Source organism: Mus caroli, unplaced genomic scaffold (assembly GCF_978045245.1).
Source record: "Mus caroli unplaced genomic scaffold, Mus_caroli_1 scaffold_8, whole genome shotgun sequence".
NCBI classification, from domain to species: Eukaryota; Metazoa; Chordata; class Mammalia; order Rodentia; family Muridae; genus Mus; species Mus caroli.
In genome coordinates this window covers 106,251,054-106,269,893 of record NW_028227263.1, presented here as the reverse complement: position 1 = coordinate 106,269,893, position 18,840 = coordinate 106,251,054, and the positions used below count along the sequence as shown (strand labels likewise).

Sequence of the window (18,840 nt, the reverse complement as noted above, 5' to 3'; positions counted from 1 at the left end):
AGCTCCTTGGGTACTTTCTCTAGCTCCTCCATTGGGGGTCCTGTGATCCATCCAATAGCTGACTGTGAGCATCCACTTCTGTGTTTGCTAGGCCCCTGCATAGTCTCACAAGAGACAGCTGTATCTGGGTCCTTTCAGCAAAATCTTGCTAGTGTATGCAATGGTGTCAGCATTTGGAAGCTGATTATGGGATGGATCCCTGGATATGGCAGTCTCTAGATGATCCATCCTTTCGTCACAGCTCCAAACTTTATCTCTGTAACTCTTTCCATGGGTGTTTTGTTCCCAATTCTAAGAAGGAGGACAGTGTCCACACTTTGGTCTTCATTCTTCTTGAGTTTCATGTGTTTAACAATTTTTAACAGGCATGAAGGGAAATCACTCCCTGACTCTCAAAGGCACTAGCCCTGTTTCATTCATGACACTCCACTGCCATCTAGTGGGCAACTAAAGTATCATTCTGAAGACCTCCTGCTGCTGTGGCTGTATTTTTTCAAGTTGGCAACATCCATGTCCAAGATATTCAGGGAGAGACCTCAGAGCAGGCACAAGATAATCTTTGCTATACCTGGTGGTGCAAACATGTTATCTCATATCATTGAGAAGTTGAGGTAGGCAGATGACAACTTCAAGGCTAGCCTGGGCAATGTACCCTGGGCTCAAAATAAAATACAAAAAGAAGGTACATATTTAGCTCAGTTGCAGAACACTAGCCTAGGACATATAAGCTGCCAGTGTGTAGGTGATCTTATGGTGGATTTATTCTTGCTAATTATTACTGTGTTAACTTTACACACTCAGCCACCATTGAGAACAAGAAGCAGTCCTTAGCATTTTTGTGTATAAACTGTTCATTTATTCAGTCCAACTTTTTTCCTCTAATCTATTTTATGCATTTGTCATAATATCTTATGGCTCTTTCTTCCGTTTCAGGCATCTGGAACATCTACAGCTCTGTCCTCTCCTGGTCTCACATGCAGTTTCCTGTATCTGATGGGTCTATTCTGTCCTGGACTCAGCTGCAGTTTCTTGCTTGTGCATATTTTCCTTCTACGTTTCTTTTGCACATATTCCTCTATACTGTTTTTAAATTTTTAAGCTGCATGTTGCACATTAAAGGCCAGATGAGGCAGGAGAAGCTAAAAGTATTTCCAACTCTCAGAAAGCACATGCCTTTTACACTGTTGTAAGCAGCTATGTTGAGTGACTCTCTTCTTCACAGAAGGAGGCTTAAGTAGCCCCAGGTGCATGGTGGCTTGAACGAAAGGTTGGTCTCTTCCTTCCAACCAGGGCGTAGGACACCATCAACACAGCCAAATTCTACGTTTTGCTTTCACTTCTCTCTCACTTCCCAGTGTTATAAACCAGCATGGAAGCTGCACAGGGAAATCTGAGACCCACAGCCAGCATCTATTTCTCTGAGATTGGATTTCTCAGAAAGGGGAGTGCATGTATGAATTAAGTGTGTGCCCATGAGGCCTACAGGGATGGCCCTGGAAACCCCTCCAGGCTCTACAATCCCTCCCAATCCAAACGGGCTCAAATTCCTGTGAACCTATAATAGATAGATAGGTAGATAGATAGATAGATAGATAGATAGATAGATAGATAGATAGATAGATAGCTTTATTCTGTTGTAGACTGTCCTGGTGCTGTTTGTATTTTGATGCTAATTCTGCATCCCCAAGAGAGGTTGCCTCAGAAGAGAAGTGAATCTCACACTCAGGTGACTTCATGTGAACCTTCTCCCCATTTTACCTTGTAAAATAAAGGGTAGAGCCAGTGATTGGGCAGTGGAAGGAAAAGGTAGAGCAAAACGTTTTAGAGAGAGAGGGGGAGAGAAAGGAGGATGGAGAGACAAGGAGAGGAAAACTGAAGACGCAAAGACGGAAGGGAAATGGAGCAGAAGCAGGTGGTCTAGGGAAACGTCAAGTTATAAGGGATCTCATAGCTGGGGAACAGTGCAGTGGTAAATCTGCCCAATCTAGGTGCGCAGCTTATATTCATATTAACTGAGTTGTGTTTTCGTTGGCTTATTGGAGTTGGAGCTTTACATCATCAAATTGGCACCTATCGTATGGATTAGAACTCAGCTAACCTGAGTTAAAAGTTCCCTGCTTCCACCCCACCCCTGAATACACAGCTGGAGCTGAGATCTAGGCTGCAGCAGGCTGTGGACTGAAAGCTGACTGGGTCTGTCTGAGGGGCCTACAGAGAACTGCAGAGAGGTTCCTTCCCCTAGCCCCCAGGCAGAAAGCTAGGGCCAGGGGCAGCACCCCAGGCTGGAACTGGACTTAGGCACTGCTGTGTAAGAATCACAGGGAGGGACAGGAGACCCTTGAGCACAACTGCCTGGGAGGTAGTTTTTGGGCAGACACAGTGAACTGATTGGGGCATCTATGCCCAGGAGAGTCTTTCTGTGTTCGATTCACCTACCCATCCACCTACCAGAGTCTACACAGGAAATGGACAGCCAGACTGGATCTCCTGACTGCTTGTTTGAGCTGCAGGCTTCCTGAGATCAACACACAAGCACAGGCTGCAAGCTGCAACCCAAACAGAAGCACAGAAGCCTCAGTCAGCCCCTACCTGTGAATAAAAGAATCAGAGAGAACTGCAGTGTTCCTAGTTGAACAGCAGAGGGAGACAATGGTACAAAGGGCTCCAGATCAAGTAATACATTGATAATAAAGAGAGAAATATAACATTTTTGATACTTAAAGATGAGAAACACAATAAATAACGTTTATGGGATGATATTTTGAATGATTTGACAGGGACCAATTTAAAGGAAATAGCTATCTTGTCACTTGATGATATTGCAATATATATTCTCTTGATTTACTATGATTTCTCAAAAGACAGGGCCCTAGATAAGAAATTCTTTGCCTTGGAAAAGAGATTACAGGTAACACTAGAACTAAAGGTTCTGAATTTTATAGGTCAAGGTAAGCAAAGTCTAGAGGATAATTTACTAAACCTAGGAAATCAAACTAAGGCAGATGCTGCAATATCAGAATGACAACTTAAAGAGAAGTAAGATTATGGAAGCAGGGCCTAGAACAGAAAACACAGGAAATTATAGAGCAGCATGAACAACAGAAAGAGAAATGCAAGGCTTGGTAATGTGGCCTAGAGGAAACACTAGACTTGAATACAGGGGAAATTATAGATCCGAATAAGATGAAAATGAAGATGGGAGACAGGAGCTGGAAAAGATGCTAGAACCAAAGATACAACAGTTCACAGATCAGACTGAGAAGCAAAGGGAAGATAATGAGGATTGGAGGCAAGACTTGAAGAACTACCTTTTAAAATTAATCAATCAAAATAAAATGGACATCAGAGTATCAGAATTGCAATATAAAGACAAAATCAAACTGTGGAGGCAGAGTCTTGAACTGAGAGCACAGGAATTAAAGGAACAGGAGGAGACAAAAGGAGAGCTATGAAGCATGGGCACAGACCTTAGGGAGGAATTTAAAATTTCAATTAAGGAAAATACTCAGGTAGAAACAGAAGATAAAATTAGAGAAAGCCAAGCAAAGGCTGTTAGAAAGCAAGCTTTAGTCTATCCAGTTCATGTACAACAACGACCTCCAGATGATGATCAGCCACAGGGTTATCAGGAATTTGAATGGCAACCTTTGGGTCTGTTAGAACTGAGGACATTTAAGGAAAGTGTCACTAATATTGGAATGCATTTGCCATTTGTAAAACAAATCCTGACTTCTTTTTTTTTATTGGGTATTTATTTCATTTACATTTCCAAAGCTATCCCAAAAGTCTCCCACATGCTGCCCCACCCATTCCCCCACCCACCTGCTCCCACTTCTTGGATCTGTCATTCCCCTGTACTGAGGCATATAAAGTTTACACGACTAATGGGCCTCTCTTTCCACTGATGGCCAAATGGCCATTTTCTGATTCATATGCAGCTAGAGACAAGAGCTCCAGGGGAGTACTGGTTAGTTCATATTGTTGTTCCAGCTATAGGATTGCAGATCCCTTTAGCTCCTTGGGTACCTTCTCTAGTTCCTCCATTGGGGGCCCTGTGATCCATCCAATAGCTGACTGTGAGCATCCACTTTTGTGTTTGCTAGGCCCCGGCATAGTCTCATAAGAGACAGCTATATCTGGGTCCTTTCAGCAAAATCTTGCTAGTGTATGCAATGGTGTCAGCATTTGGAAGCTGATTATGGGATGGATTCCCGGATATGGCAGTCTCTAGGTGGTCCATCCTTTCATCACAGCTCCAAACTTTGTCTATATAATTCCTTCCATGAGTGTTTTGTTCCCAATTCTAAGAAGGGGCAAAGTGTCCACACTTTGGTCTTCATTCTTCTTGAGTTTCATGTGTTTAGCAAATTGTATCTTATATCTTGGGTATCCTAAGTTTCTGGGCTAACATCCACATATCAGTAAGTACATATTGTGTGTGTTCCTTTGTGATTGGGTTACTTCACTCAGGATGATGCTCTCCAGGTCCATCCATTTGCCTAGGAATTTCATAAATTCATTCTTTTTAATAGCTGAGTAGTACTCCATTGTGTAAATGTACCACATTTTCTGTATCCATTCCTCTGTTGAGGGGCATCTGGGTTCTTTCCAGCTTCTGGCTATTATAAATAAGGCTGCTATGAACATAGTGGAGCATGTGTCCTTCTTACCATTGAAACATCTTCTGGATATATGCCCAGGAGAGGTATTGCTGGATCCTCCGGTAGTACTATGTCCAATTTTCTAAGGAACCGCCAGACTGACTTCCAGAGTGGTTGTACAAGCTTGCAATCCCACCAACAATAGAGGAGTGTTCCTCTTTCTCCACATCCTCGCCAGCATCTGCTGTCACCTGAATTTTTGATCTTAGCCATTCTGACTGGTGTGAGATGGAATCTCAGGGTTGTTTTGATTTGTGTTTCCCTGATGATTAAGGATGTTGAACATTTTTTCAGGTGCTTCTCTGCCATTCCGTATTCCTCAGGTCAGAATTCTTTGTTTAGCTCTGAGCCCCATTTTTTTAATGGGGTTATTTGATTTTCTGGAGTCCACCTTCTTGAGTTCTTTATATATATTAGATATGAGTCCTCTATCTGATTTAGTATAGATAAAGATCCTTTCCGAATCTGTTGGTGGCCTTTTTGTCTTATTGACAATGTCTTTTGCCTTGCAGAAGCTTTGCATCTTTATGAGGTCCCATTTATCAATTCTCAATCTTATAGCACAAGCCATTGCTGTTCTATTCAGGAATTTCTTCCCCTGTACCTATATCTTCGAGGCTTTTCCCTACTTTCTCCTCTATAAGTTTCAGTGTCTCTGGTTTTATGTGGAGTTTCTTAATCCACTTAGAGTTGACCTTAGTACAAGGAGATAGAAATGGATCAATTCACATTTTTCTACATGATAACCGCCAGTTGTGCCAGCACCATTTGTTGAAAATGCTGTCTTTTTTCCACTGGATGGTTTTAGCTCCCTTGTCAAAGATCAAGTGACCATAGGTTGTGTGGTTTCACTTCTGGGTCTTCAATTCTATTCCATTGGTCAACTTGTCTGTCACTATACCAATACCATGCAGTTTTTTTTTTTCACAATTGCTCTGTAGTACAGCTTTAGGTCAGGCATGGTGATTCCACCAGAGGTTCTTTTATCCTTGAGAAGAGTTTTTGCTATCCTAGGTTTTTTGTTATTCCAGATGAATCTGCCGATTGCCCTCTCTAATTCGTTGTAGAATTGAGTTGGAATTTTGATGGGCATTGCATTCAATCTGAAGATTGCTTTTGGCAAGATAGCCATTTTTACCATGTTGATCTTGCCAATCCATGAGCATGGGAGATCTTTCCATCTTCTGAGATCTTCTTTTTTAGTTTCTAATTTCTTGAGTTCTTTACATATTATATATATATATATATATGTATATATATGTAAAGATATATATATATATATATATATATATATATATATATATATATATATATATATTCCTCTCTCTTATATTGGTTTGGTAAGATCTTTTCCCTTTCTGTAGGCTTCTCAACAAAGAAATCTCTACTGGCCAAGAAGCACTTAAAGAGACTTTCAATGTCCTTAGTCATCAGCTGCAAATCAAAACCATTCTGACTCAAGTGACAACACATGCTGTCGAGGATGTAGAACAAAGGGAACACTCGTTCATTGCTGGTGAGAGTGAAAACTAGTACAAACACTTGGGAAAATCAATTTGGCGGTTTCTCAGTAAATTGGGAAGAGTTCTAACCTCAAGACCCAAATATACTACTCCTGGGCATATACCTAAAAGATGCTCCACTATATCACATGGACACTTGCTCACCTATGCTCATAGCAACGTTACTCATAATATCCAGACACTGGGAATGACCTAGATGTCCCTCAAATGAATAATGAATAGAGAAAATGTAGTATATTTAAACAATGAAATTCTACTCAGCTATTAAAAACAAAGACATCATGAAAGTTGCAGGTAAATGGATAGAACTAGGAACTACCATCCAGAATGAGGTAACCCAGAGACAGAAAGATACACATGGTATGTACTCACTTCTAAGTAAATATTAGCCACAAAGTACAGGATAATCATGCTGAAATCCACAGAACCAGAAAAACTTGGAAATAAGAAGGACCCAAGGGAGGATGTGGAGTCTCACTCAAAAGTGGAATTAAAATAGAATTCAGATGTGGATGGAGGGAGGAGATTGCGTAGGAGGGGAGTGTGCAGGGGAATAGGGATGGGGATAAGATATGGGAATTGAGAGGGAGAGGGCCAGGAGAGAGAACAGATATTGATGGGGGACATATGTGGGACTATCTGGAGACATGGGTAAAGGGAGACTCCAGGGAGTCTATGAGGTTGACTCTAGCTGAGACTCCTACCAGTGAGGTATAGGGAGACTGAAGTGCCCACATCCCATAGACAGGCAGGACTTCCAGTGGAGAGAGGGGGACTCCAATACAATCACAAAACCTTGAACCCAAAATTTGTACTACCTACAAGATGTGCAGGGATAAAGATGGAGCAGAGAATGAGGGAATGGCCAACCATTGGCTGGCTCAACCTGAGACCCATTCTATGGGAGAAAGCCATCCTCTGACATTATTAATGATAGTCTGCTATGCTTGTGAACAGGAACCTAGCATAACTGCTTCCTAAGAGACTTCATCCACCAGTGGATGAAAACAGATGTAGAAACCCACAGCCAAACATCAGGCAGAGCTTAGGGAGTCTTGTGGAGAAGTTGTGAATGGGCTTGAGCAAGATAGAGGGGTCAAGGACACCGCAAAAATACCAACAGAGTTAACTAACCTGGGCCCATGGGGACTGACAGAGACTAAACCAACAAAAGAACACACAGGGGCTAGACGAAGGCCCTCTAAATATTTCTAGCAGTTGTGCAGCTTGGTCTTCATGTGGGTCCCCTAGCAATTGGACTGGAGGCTGTCTCTGACTCTGTTGCCTGCCACTGGGACCACCCCCACCCCAGTCCCTTAGCTGGACTGCCTGGCTGGGCCTTAGTGGGAGAGAATACACTTAGTCCTGCTGTGGCTTGATGTCCCAGGGCAGGCAGGGTAGGAGGGTGGGGGGCTTTGCCTCTGCTGAGAGGAAGACAGGGTGACGGGGGAGGGATATATGAGGGTGGGACTGGGAAAGGAGATGGGGAGCAGCAGACAGGTTGTAAAGTCAATAACTAAATAAATGAAAAAAGTGATATGATGAAAAAGAAATAGATTCTGGGAGATGGGGAGATTGTTCAGAAATCAAGGGCACTTGTTGTTTTTCCAAAGGTTCCAGCTCCCACATTAGGTGGCTCCAGACTAGCAGTAACTTCAGGTCCAATGGAGTTCTCTTCTGACATCTATCGATAATTCATTACACATAGTGGGGGGGGGGGTAGAAGGGGAAGAAAGGGAGAGGTACTTTTAAAGAAATCTTTAAAAAAAACATATAAATTCTTGGGGCTGGAAGGACTCACCATGGAAGAGCACCTGCTACTGCTACTCTTCTAAAGGACCTGTGTTCTATCTCCCACCACCCACATGGCACTTCATATCTGTCTGTAATTTCCCTTCCAGGGCTTCTTGACACCTCACATTGACATAACTGCAGACAAAATACCAATGAACATAAACTAAAAATTAAAAAAATATAGAGATTCTGGGCACCCTTCTGCTAGGTAACTCTGAATTTTTGAAACCCCTCACTTGTCTGCTTATTCAGACAAGGTCTCCATGTGTATGCTAAGAAGGCCTCAACCTCTCTATTCTCTGGCCCCAGTCTGCTGACTGTGCACTCTTGTGATAAACTTAATTGACCAAATAAATCAGCACACACTTCATTTGTTCAGTCCATCACTGTCAAATATTCTCTCTAGTACTTTACTATTATAAACAACAATCACAAAAATTCTCGTAGGTGTCTTTCTTCATGCGGTATTCTGAGGATGACAAAGTTAGAGTCTGTCCTTCTTAAAAAGAAAAAAAATAGTAAGCATGCTATCTGTGGTGTCCCTGGTACTCTGAAAAAATAAAAACAAAAACCCCACACCCTACTGTAATCTGAGAATCACAGGGAACACTGGCATATACCCAAAGCTATGCTAGATATTTGAAAGGTTCAAAGTCCTTAGTCATCGGAGAAGTATTAATCAAATGACCCTGAGATTCTACCTTACACCACATGTCCCTCAACTAAAGAATGGATACAGAAAATGTGGTTCATTTACACAATGGAATACTACTAAACCAATAAGAACAAGGACATCATGAATTTTGCTGACAAATGGAACTAGAAAATACTGTGAATGAGGTAACCCAGACCCAAAAGGACATGCATGGTATGCACTCACTTATAAATGGATATAACCCATAAATATAGGACACCTGGATTACAGTCCACAGATCCAAAAATAGATAAACAAGAAGGAAGGTCCAAGTGAGGAAGCTGAAAATATACTTAGAAAAGATGTAGAGACCTGGATAGGAGAGGTAAGGAGAATGGGACCTGTGTGCAGTTCAGGGTCCAAAACTGACCATATACTTGGTCACAAAGCAAGCCTCACCAGATACAAGACATTTCAAACAACTCCTTGCATCTTATAAGATCACCATTAATTAAAACTGAACTTCAACAATAGAGGAAAGAGAAAGTCTATGAACTCTTGAAAACCAAACAAGTGGCTACTCAATGAATGACCACTGGGCCAGAAAGGAATAAAGAAAAAAATTGAAGACTTTCTAATATTGGATGAAAATGAAGGCACAACATATGTAGTGGAAACAATGAAAGCACTGCTAAGAGGAAAGATCATAGTGTGAGTGCATTCATAAAGAAACTAGAAAGATTGGTTGCCAGAATGGACTCAAAAAAGAAAGAGAATTTCAGACCAAATTCCCTTATAAACATTGATGCAAAAATACTCAGTAAACTCTTGCGAACAAAATCCACTAGTACATCAAAAACATAATTCCACCATGATCAAGTAGACTTCATCTCACAGATGAGAGATGGTTCAATATTCAAAAATCTATCAGTGTAATCCACCATATAAACAAACTGGTACAAAACATTCAATCATCTCAGTAGACGCTAAAAAAAAGCCTTTGACTTTTGGATCTTTTCCTCCCATCAGTAACCATCTTCAACTTGGGAATGAGAGATTTGCTTTATCTCAATTTATTTTCTTTGGAATTGTTTGGTTGTTATCTCTCATAAGTATGTTCTTTTCTACTGAAAGATAGACAGGGAATGGATACTGATGACAGGGGGACTGGGGATGGGCAAGACAGACTAGAGGGAGGGGAAACTAACATCATGATATATTCTATGAGAACATAATCTATTTTCAATAAAAAGTAAATAAATTAATTGAAAAATACTAAAACATTACACAGAAATTATGGGATTACAAAAGAAAATACAAATAACAGTCTATTTCTTCTCTTCTCCCCCCCCCTCCACAGAGTGATCCTCCTCTCAGTCCTGGCAATCAATATTCTACTCACCTTGGGTCTATAGTGCCACAGTAGGACAGTGTTGGTTTTTGAAACATCCACTAGTAGGAGTTTACTTTCAGGCATAGCCTTGGCAAATGTGTGCCAGTATCTGACAACTGATGCATCAGGAGGGTTCCATTTTGGTTGCCATGTGAAAAAAAGACATTTTTCCAGCAGAGATTTGCCCAGAACTACACAACATTGCCCTGTCTGCGTGGAGGGACATTTCTATGGAGCCAGATGTGTGGCTATAAGCTACAGCATTAGCTCAGTGTGAAAGCTCCGAAGTGACTGTTGGAATACCTCATAGGGTTGCTGGAGGACAGCTTAAGTGGCTCTAGTGTCATTTTTAGTAAAGACTTCTAGGTACAGTCACATGAGTTAGTGCTTTAAGGCGTACTTAGACTATAGATGGCATATGAACATGTACAAGACCCATGCCATGATCCATATATAGTCTATGAACCTACCAGGGAATTCACAGAAATTGGAGATACAACACACAAAAAAGAAGAAAGAAGCAAAGGAATAAAGAAAGGAAGGAAGGAAGGAAGGAAGAAAGAAAGAAAGAAAGAAAGAAAGAAAGGAAGGAAGGAAGGAAGGAAGGAAGGAAGGAAGAAGGAAGGAAGGAAAGAAAGAAAGAAAGAAAGAAAGAAAGAAAGAAAGAAAGAAAGAAAGAAAGGAAAGAAAGAAAGAGAGAGAAAAAGAGAGAAAGAAAAAAAAGACACAAGACTTGCATGTATTTCTAAAAAAGGGTCAAAAAACTTTCAGGTTTGTGAGGATACACCAAAAAAGGGAAAAGATTGGTCCTTTATTAACAAATGAACAAAAATACCTACATTTTTTTAATGTAACCCAACATCTTGTACCAATTAAGGACTTCTTTCTTTTTCCACCTCTTTCTTTCTCCTCTCCATCTCTATTTATGTGGGTCTCAGACTCAAGCATGGCAGAAATCCAGAATTCTACAGATGCTGTTACAAGAAGGAAGAAGGTACAGGAACTATCACACTCCTTTCAGGTGGGGACAAAGAGAGAAGGCACCCAGACTGGGTAGCTCAAGACCATGATACTAAAAACAGGGAGACAAAGACAACAAGAATGTCCACTGAGTGTGAGGGCAGACAGTGAAGTACAGTGTGATCCAGAACATGAGCTAGAGAGGAAATCCTAACTCGGGAAAACAGAAGAGGAGAGAGAAATACCCAGAAATAGCAGAATATGGGCAGGAGAAGAGCAAGAAAGTCTGAATAAGGGAATGCATGTAGCCAGCCTTAACTTTGGCTCCTCTGTTCTTTACTTATAAGGGCAGAACCCACTTTACAAGCATTTGCCAGATGAAATGAAGACCACTGCTTCTGGAAGTTCAGTGCTATCACTGACTAATGTAAGAATGCAAGATCAAGCTGGTCCAAGGATCAAAGCCTACAAAGGAGAGAAAAGAGATGTGAGGTCAACCAGGGTCAGAACAACTGAAGAAAGGACTCCTGGAGAAGAAATTGAAGCATTCATAATCTCCACAACCCTGCCCTTCAACACAGCTAAAATGGAGCTCTTGATTGCTTCCTTTGGTCATAGAGAGATGCTGACAGCTCACAACTGAGATCAACTGAAATGGTTTCTCAACTAAATTGCCCCAACCTATATGTTCCTCTCCTTCCTGCTGAAGGGTTCTGTCTGAGTATAAATGAGCACTGAAGGGATATGATCTTTTGGAATGTTTTACATCATATGTACATTAGAAACACCTTCATCAATGAACCTTATCAAAAGCACTGCCATAATCTCAGAGGCTAAAAGTCATGTCAAGAAGGGCTGCCATGTCAAGATTAACTCTTTGATCAGCACACATTCAGCTTCATGGATGAAGCTGGTCTTCTGGCATGCATCTTCTCCACCCAATCCTGTCTTGGAGCTCAGAATATGACCTTCCAATTGGCTACTGCTTGATTTATGACATCATTCTCCCTCCCAGCCTACCAGCACCTAGTAGAATACTGGGGTTTCCATGGAGCTGCCTGTAAACAAATTTGGATCATCACAGGTAACCTGTGACCAGTGACCAGTGAGCTGTCTGATACTGAACACACTCTCTGGTTTGGTCAGCAGATCAGACAAAGACAACCATTTTTCCTGATTGCTTCACGTGTGGATTACTGTTACTCTCCCTCATACATCATGTCAGGTAAGTAACAAAACTTTAAAATTGGTTTGGATCGAACTTTCGTGATTTTTAATATATGTTTAACATCCATACAGTACTAGTGAGGGATACCATAGGTATAGATATTCATTCAAATTGAATGTCAATTTGAATGAATATCTCAAATTGAATGTTTAGCTTTGGTTTTTACTAGGAATGTGACTCTGGGCACAACAGTTTACTCTCAAGTGGTTCTTCATCCATCTCAGGGGGTTAGAGTGTCACTATGCTCTGGGCTCTGAACTGTTGAGTCTTAAGAGGCAAGTGAATGTGGGAGAGACTAAGAGGGGACTTGACTCTGAGGAAGCAGTTACTGTAGAAATATTGAGGTTGTTACATGAAAGACAGAGCCATGGGAACTGGGAAGAGGAAAAAAATCCAAAGTATAAAGATGAGGGGCTATAAAATAAAGAAATAAAAGAAGTCAAAAGTGTACTGTTGATCCTAAAGGAACACACAGGTAGTTTAGGACCTAATGCTGCAGAGAGACACAGGTTTCACATCTAAGGGCCTAAGGGTTTGTCCTTTCCTCAGCCTTATTTTGGCAACTGCACTGTTGAGATTTGTCTGGGCACAGGATCCCTGTCATAAACAGAAGGCACTACCCCACTCTGAACCCTGATTCGTACCATCTGTCACATCCGTCTTGTGCAGAGTTCCTTGATTCTTTTTTTTTTAAAGAATAGCTATCAAATATATTTCTATTCCTAATTATAAAATCACGTGTATTAAAAATAGTTTTTTCTATATTTATACATTTTTATATTTATACCATATCACTAAATATGTTGAGAGTATCTTGAGGCCAAGTTTTTGAAGTAGCAGTTTAATGTCTACATTCAGTTCAGAGTGGATTGGCTGAGACTGCCCCATCAGAGCTATGAATCATAGATGGTTATCCACGTGTACAGACATTGCTGGACCTCTACAGTCAATGTAATGCATGAGAAAGAATTCGCAAATGCACAGTGGTAGCCAGCAGTTCATAATCCAGAAACAAAAATCACTACTAATTTAAACGATTACAAGATACATTTCCCCCTTGAAAACCTAGCTGTAAAGCATTCATGGAAACATCTAGCACACATATATGTCACATAACACATAACACACTACATATGTCACAGCCTGTGGTGTGCTGAGGGCGGTGTGTTCATCCAGGTCCTCAAGAAGATCAAAACCAAGGGGTGTATTCATTGATCAGCACTTGAATGTCTTGCATATCATTTTGTTGTTTCTGTTGGTATTTAAGACCAGCCTTAGTCCACGGTGATCTGATAAGGTGCATGGGATTATTTCAATCTTCTTGTATTTGTTGAGGCCTGTTTTGTGACCCATTATATGGGCAATTTTGGAAAGGTAACATGAGGTCCTGAGAAGAAGGTATATCCTTTTGTTTTAGGATGAAATGTTCTATGGATATCTGTTGAATCCAGTTGTTGTTTCATAACTTCTGTTAGTTTCCCTTTGTCTCTGTTTAGTTTCTGTTTTCAGGATCTGTCCATTGATGAGAGTGGGCTTTGGAAGTCTCCCACTATTATTGTGTGAGGTACAATGTGTGCTTTGAGCTTTAGTAAAGTTTCTTTTATGAATGTGGTTTGCCTTGCACTTGGAGCATAGATGTTGATAACTGATACTTCATCTTAGTAGATTTTTCCTTTGACCAATATGAAGTGTCCTTCCTTATCTTTTTTTTTTTGAGATCTTTAAGTTGAAACTCAATTTTATTCAATATTAGAATGACTACTCCAGATTGTTTCTTGTGACCAATTCATTGGAAAATTGTTGTCCAACCTTTCACTCTGAAATAGTGTCTGTCTTTGTCACTGAGGCACATTTCCTGTATGCAGCAAAATGCTGGGTCCATTCGGTTAGTCTATGTCTTTGGGGAATTGAGTCCACTGATGTTAAGAGATATTAAGGAAAAGTGATTGTTTCCTGTTATTTTGGTTGTTAGAGGTGGAATTATGTTCATGTGGCTATCTTCTTTTAGGTTTGTTGAAAGATTATTTTCTTGATTTTTCTGAAGTATAGTTTCCCTCCTTGTGTTGGTCTTTTCCATCTATTATCCTCTGTAGGGCTGGATTTTATAGAAAGATATGGTGTAAATTTGGCTTTGTCATGCAATATCTTGGTTTCTCCATCTATGGTAATTGAGAGTTTTGCTAGGTATAATAGCCTAGGCTGGCATTTGTGTTCTCTTAGGGTCTGTATGACATCTGACTAGGATCTTCTAACTTTCATAGTCTCTGGTGAAAAGTCTGGTGTAATTCTGATAGGTCTGCTTTTATTTGTTACTTGACCTTTTTCCCTTACTACTTTTAATATTCTTTCTTTGTTTAGTGCATTTGTTGTTTTGATTATTAGGTGACAGGAGGAATTTCTTTTTTGGTCCAGTCTATTTGGAGTTCTGTAGGCTTCTGGTATATTCATGGGTTCTTCATGTTAGGGGAGTTTTCTTCTATAATTTTTAGGTTAGTTTAATTTAGGTTAGGTTAGGTTAGGTTAGGTTAGGGGAGTTTTCTTTTATAATTTTGTTGAAGATATTTATTGGCCCTTAAGTTGAAAATCTTCATTCTCATCTATACCAATTTTCCTTAGGTTTGTTTTTCTCATTGTGTCCTAGATTTCCTGGATGTTTTGAGTTAAGATCTTTTTGCATATTCCTTTTCTTTGACTGTGTGTCAATGATTGCTATGGTATCTTCTGCACCTGAGATTCTCTCTTCTATCTCTTGTATTCTGTTGGTGATGCTTGCATCTATGACTCCTGATCTCTTTCCTAGGTTTTCTAACTCCAGGGCTGTCTCCCTTTGTGATTTCTTTACTGTTTCTATTTCCACTTTTAGATCTTTGATGGTTTTGTTCATTTCCTTCTCCTGTTTGATTGTGTTTTCCTGTAATTCTTTAAGGGATTTTTGTGTTTCCTTTTTAAGGGCTTCTAGCAGTTTACTTGTATTCTCCTGTATTTCTTTTTTTTTTTTTTTTAGAATTAATTTTTTATTAGGTATTTTCCTCATTTACATTTCCAATGCTATCCAAAAAGTCCCCAATACATTCCCTCCCAACTCCCCTACCCACCCACTTCCACTTTTTGGCCCTGGCGTTCCCCTGTACTGGGGCATATAAAGTTTGCAAGTCCAATGGGCCTCTCTTTCTAGTGATGGCTGACTAGGCCATCTTTTGATACATATGCAGCTAGAGTCAAGAGCTCTGGGGTACTGGTTAGTTCATAATGTTTCTTTAAAAGAGTTATTTATGTCCTTCTCAAAGTCCTCTATCACCAATATGAGAAGTGATTTTTAGATCAGAATCTTGCTTTTTTTCCAGTGTGATGGTATATCTAGTACTTGCTATGGTCTGAGAATTTGGTTTTGATAATGCTATGTATCCTTAGTTTCTGTTGCATACATATATATAATATATATATATATATATGTATATATATATATATTATATATATATATACACACACAGACACACACACACATATATATATGTGTATATATATATATATATATATATATATATATATATATATATATACAATTTGTTTGTTTTTCAAGACAGGGTTTCTCTGTGACTCGATGGCTGTCCTGGAACTCACTTTGTAGACCAGGCTGGCCTCCAACTCAGAAATCCGTGTTTTTCTGCCTCCCAAGTGCTGGGATTAAAGGAGTGTAACACCACCACCCGGCTTCTTGCATATATATATATATATATATATATATATATATATATATATATATATATGGTTTTTTGAGACAGGGTTTCTCTGTATAGCCCTGGCTTTTATGGAACAAAGTTTGTAGACCATGCTGGCCTTGACTCAGAAATCTGCCTGCCTGCTGGGACTGCCTCCCATCATCTGGTTGTCTGTAGAGCTACCTGCCCTCACGATATCTGACTGGAACCTTCCTCTGTTCGCTATATCTGACTATCCTTCCTGTGTTCCTTGTTGTTTCAGAACTCCTCAGAGTTCAGCTGTCTCTGTGGTCCTGTGATTCTGTGATCCTGTGATCCTAAGATCCTGGGTGTGTCAGAGCTCCTGGGAGTCAAGCTGCCTCTGGAACCCTGAAATTCTGTTGTGACCAAGCTCCTGGGATCCTGGGATGCTGGGATCCTGGGATCTTGTGGTCTGGGTGTGCTAGAGTGCATGGGAGGGGAGCTTCTTCTGGGCGTTGTGGAACTGGCTGCAGAATTCACACCCAAGGTCTGCTCAGGGCACTGTCCCAGACAGGAAAGAGTTCCTTGATTCCTTGTATACACTGGCTATGTTGGATATTATTAAGGCTCCCACTCTATAAGAGTTACAATTAACAAAGGGAACAAGGGAAGTAACAATCTTATTCATGGAAAAACAAGGCTCCCATTCTGTAAGAATTACAATTAACAAAGGTAACAAAGATAGAAACAATCTTATTCATGAAAAAGCCTTCTAATAAGTTTGCAAATCCTAATAAGTCAGGCCTAAATATGTACAAGCTATATGAAAATTTATCACCACGTAGTATTTATAAAGTGATATACACATACTATGTAAGACTTATACTTAAGTCATAAGAAGGCATCAATTATAAAAGAAGTGGGAGGGACACAGGAGGATCTAGAAGGGAAAAGAATTAGCTAAATACATTATTCATACAGAAAATCCTGTATGCATCATTTTTTATTTGACATTTTATTTATTTACATTTCAAATGTTATCTCCTTTCCCAATTTCCCCCCAGAAATTCCCTATCCCCCCACTCTCATCCTAATTCTATAATGGTGTGCCCCCAACCACCCACCCACTCCTCCCTCCATGCCCTTGCATTCTCCTACACAGGGGCACTGAGCTTTCATCGGAGGAAGGGCCTCTTCTCCCATTGATGCCTGACAAGGCCTTTCTCTGCTAAATATGTGGCTGGAGCCATGGATCCCTCCATGTGTACTCCTTGTTTGGTAGTTTAGAGCCTGGGAGCTCCGGTTGTTTGACATTGTTGTTCTTCCTATGGGGTTGCAAACCCCTTCAGCTACTTCAGTCCTTTCTCTAACTGCTCCATTGGGGACCCCAAGATCAGTTCAATGGTTGGCTGTGAGCATCTATAGCTTTATTTATTTATTTATTTATTTAGTTAGTTAGTTAGTTAGTTAGATTTTTCAAGACAGGGTCTCCCTGTGTAGCCCTGGATGTTCTGGAACTTTCTCTGTAGAACAGGCTGGCCTTGAACTCAGAAATCCTCCTGCCTTTGCCTCCCAAGTGCTGGGATTAAAGGCGTGTGCCACCACCAGCAGCCATTATTTTTTTTAATCATAGAATATATACAATCCTGGTGGAGCTGGGACTCACTTAAGACAACCGCACTCCAGAGGCAGGGGCAGGCCCATCTTTATATAGTAGACAGACCCTGTCTCACTACAGAGTGAGATGTACATAGGACAGAGCAAAGCAAGAGGCCTAAGCTGTCTATGGCTCTCTTGCCTCTAAATATTTCTACTCTGGGACACAGTAATGAGATAGTATCATAGGTATGAGAGCAAGACAAACCAGAGCAAAGAAGGACTGTGCCCAGATTGGAGCCAAAGTTGAATGAGATCAATTAGGATTTCTCTGCCCACAGAGAAAGAACAGGCAGCTCATCAAATGAGGGTCATCCTGAAGAGTACCAAGAATCAAGTACTATTGATTCATTTGCAGTTTGGGATGTTGGAGAGAACTTCAGTCTTAGACAATCCCAGCCAGTACAAACTGGAGATAGCACTGCTCCCCACAGGAACCTAGAAAACATCAACTATTTTCCTGCTGTCCTCTTCCTCCCTACAGAAAACTTCCAAAGTTCACCTTTCATTGGGACAGAAAGCGGTCTTCAGCCATCTTTGTCTGTGATGAGCAACTCTACACACTCAGGAAGGGTGTGCAACACCTCCAGTGCCTCTACCCCAGCTGTGAGTTTAGCATGGCTCCTGCCACCAAGCACCAACACTTCTCTCCAGCTGATCACAGGCAGAGCCTACCTTAACCCACATGCTGGCATGACCATGATGGTGGAGCTGACTGACCAGAGCCAGAACTCAACCTCTGCACTCTTCAATCCAGGTGTTTTCAAGTGGGATCTCACAGAAAGCAAAGAGAGGGGAGATGCCCTCCAGGAATTCAATATGACCATCACTGACCAGGACACTGCACTCTCCCCCCTGTCTGTGACATCCCAGTGTGATAAAATTTTAGATCCCAATACCATAGCCCCTTTCCATCCATCACTTTTAACCAGTTTTGTCCAAGTTACGCCACCACAGGTACCAGATCAAGGATACAGCCTGGCACCTTCCTACCAGGATGGCAGCCAGGTGCACTACTACAACCACAAGAGCCTGGACCGTCTGATACCCGGTGAACTAGGACAGTGTCTGCAGCTCTACAGCTCTGTGTCCTACCCTGTGAGCCAGGAGTCTGCCCCTCAACAAGAGATGGTGATGGTGGGAAAGGAGGTTCAGCCAAGGAATGTCCAAATACCAATCTCCACCTCTGGCTTCTCCTATTCCACATCTGATCAAACTATGCCAGACATCAGTCTTCCGGGTAAGAACAAACTCAGGAGGGAAAGGCACATGATCCAGAGTCCAAGGATGCTCAAGTCTACTTTTCAGTAG

General features: G+C 41.0%; 1 pseudogene; it reads left to right on the top strand.

The window, feature by feature from the left end:
- The first annotated feature begins 2,723 nt into the window (after nt 1-2,723).
- Nucleotides 2,724-18,840, top strand: LOC110288268 (uncharacterized; annotated as a pseudogene).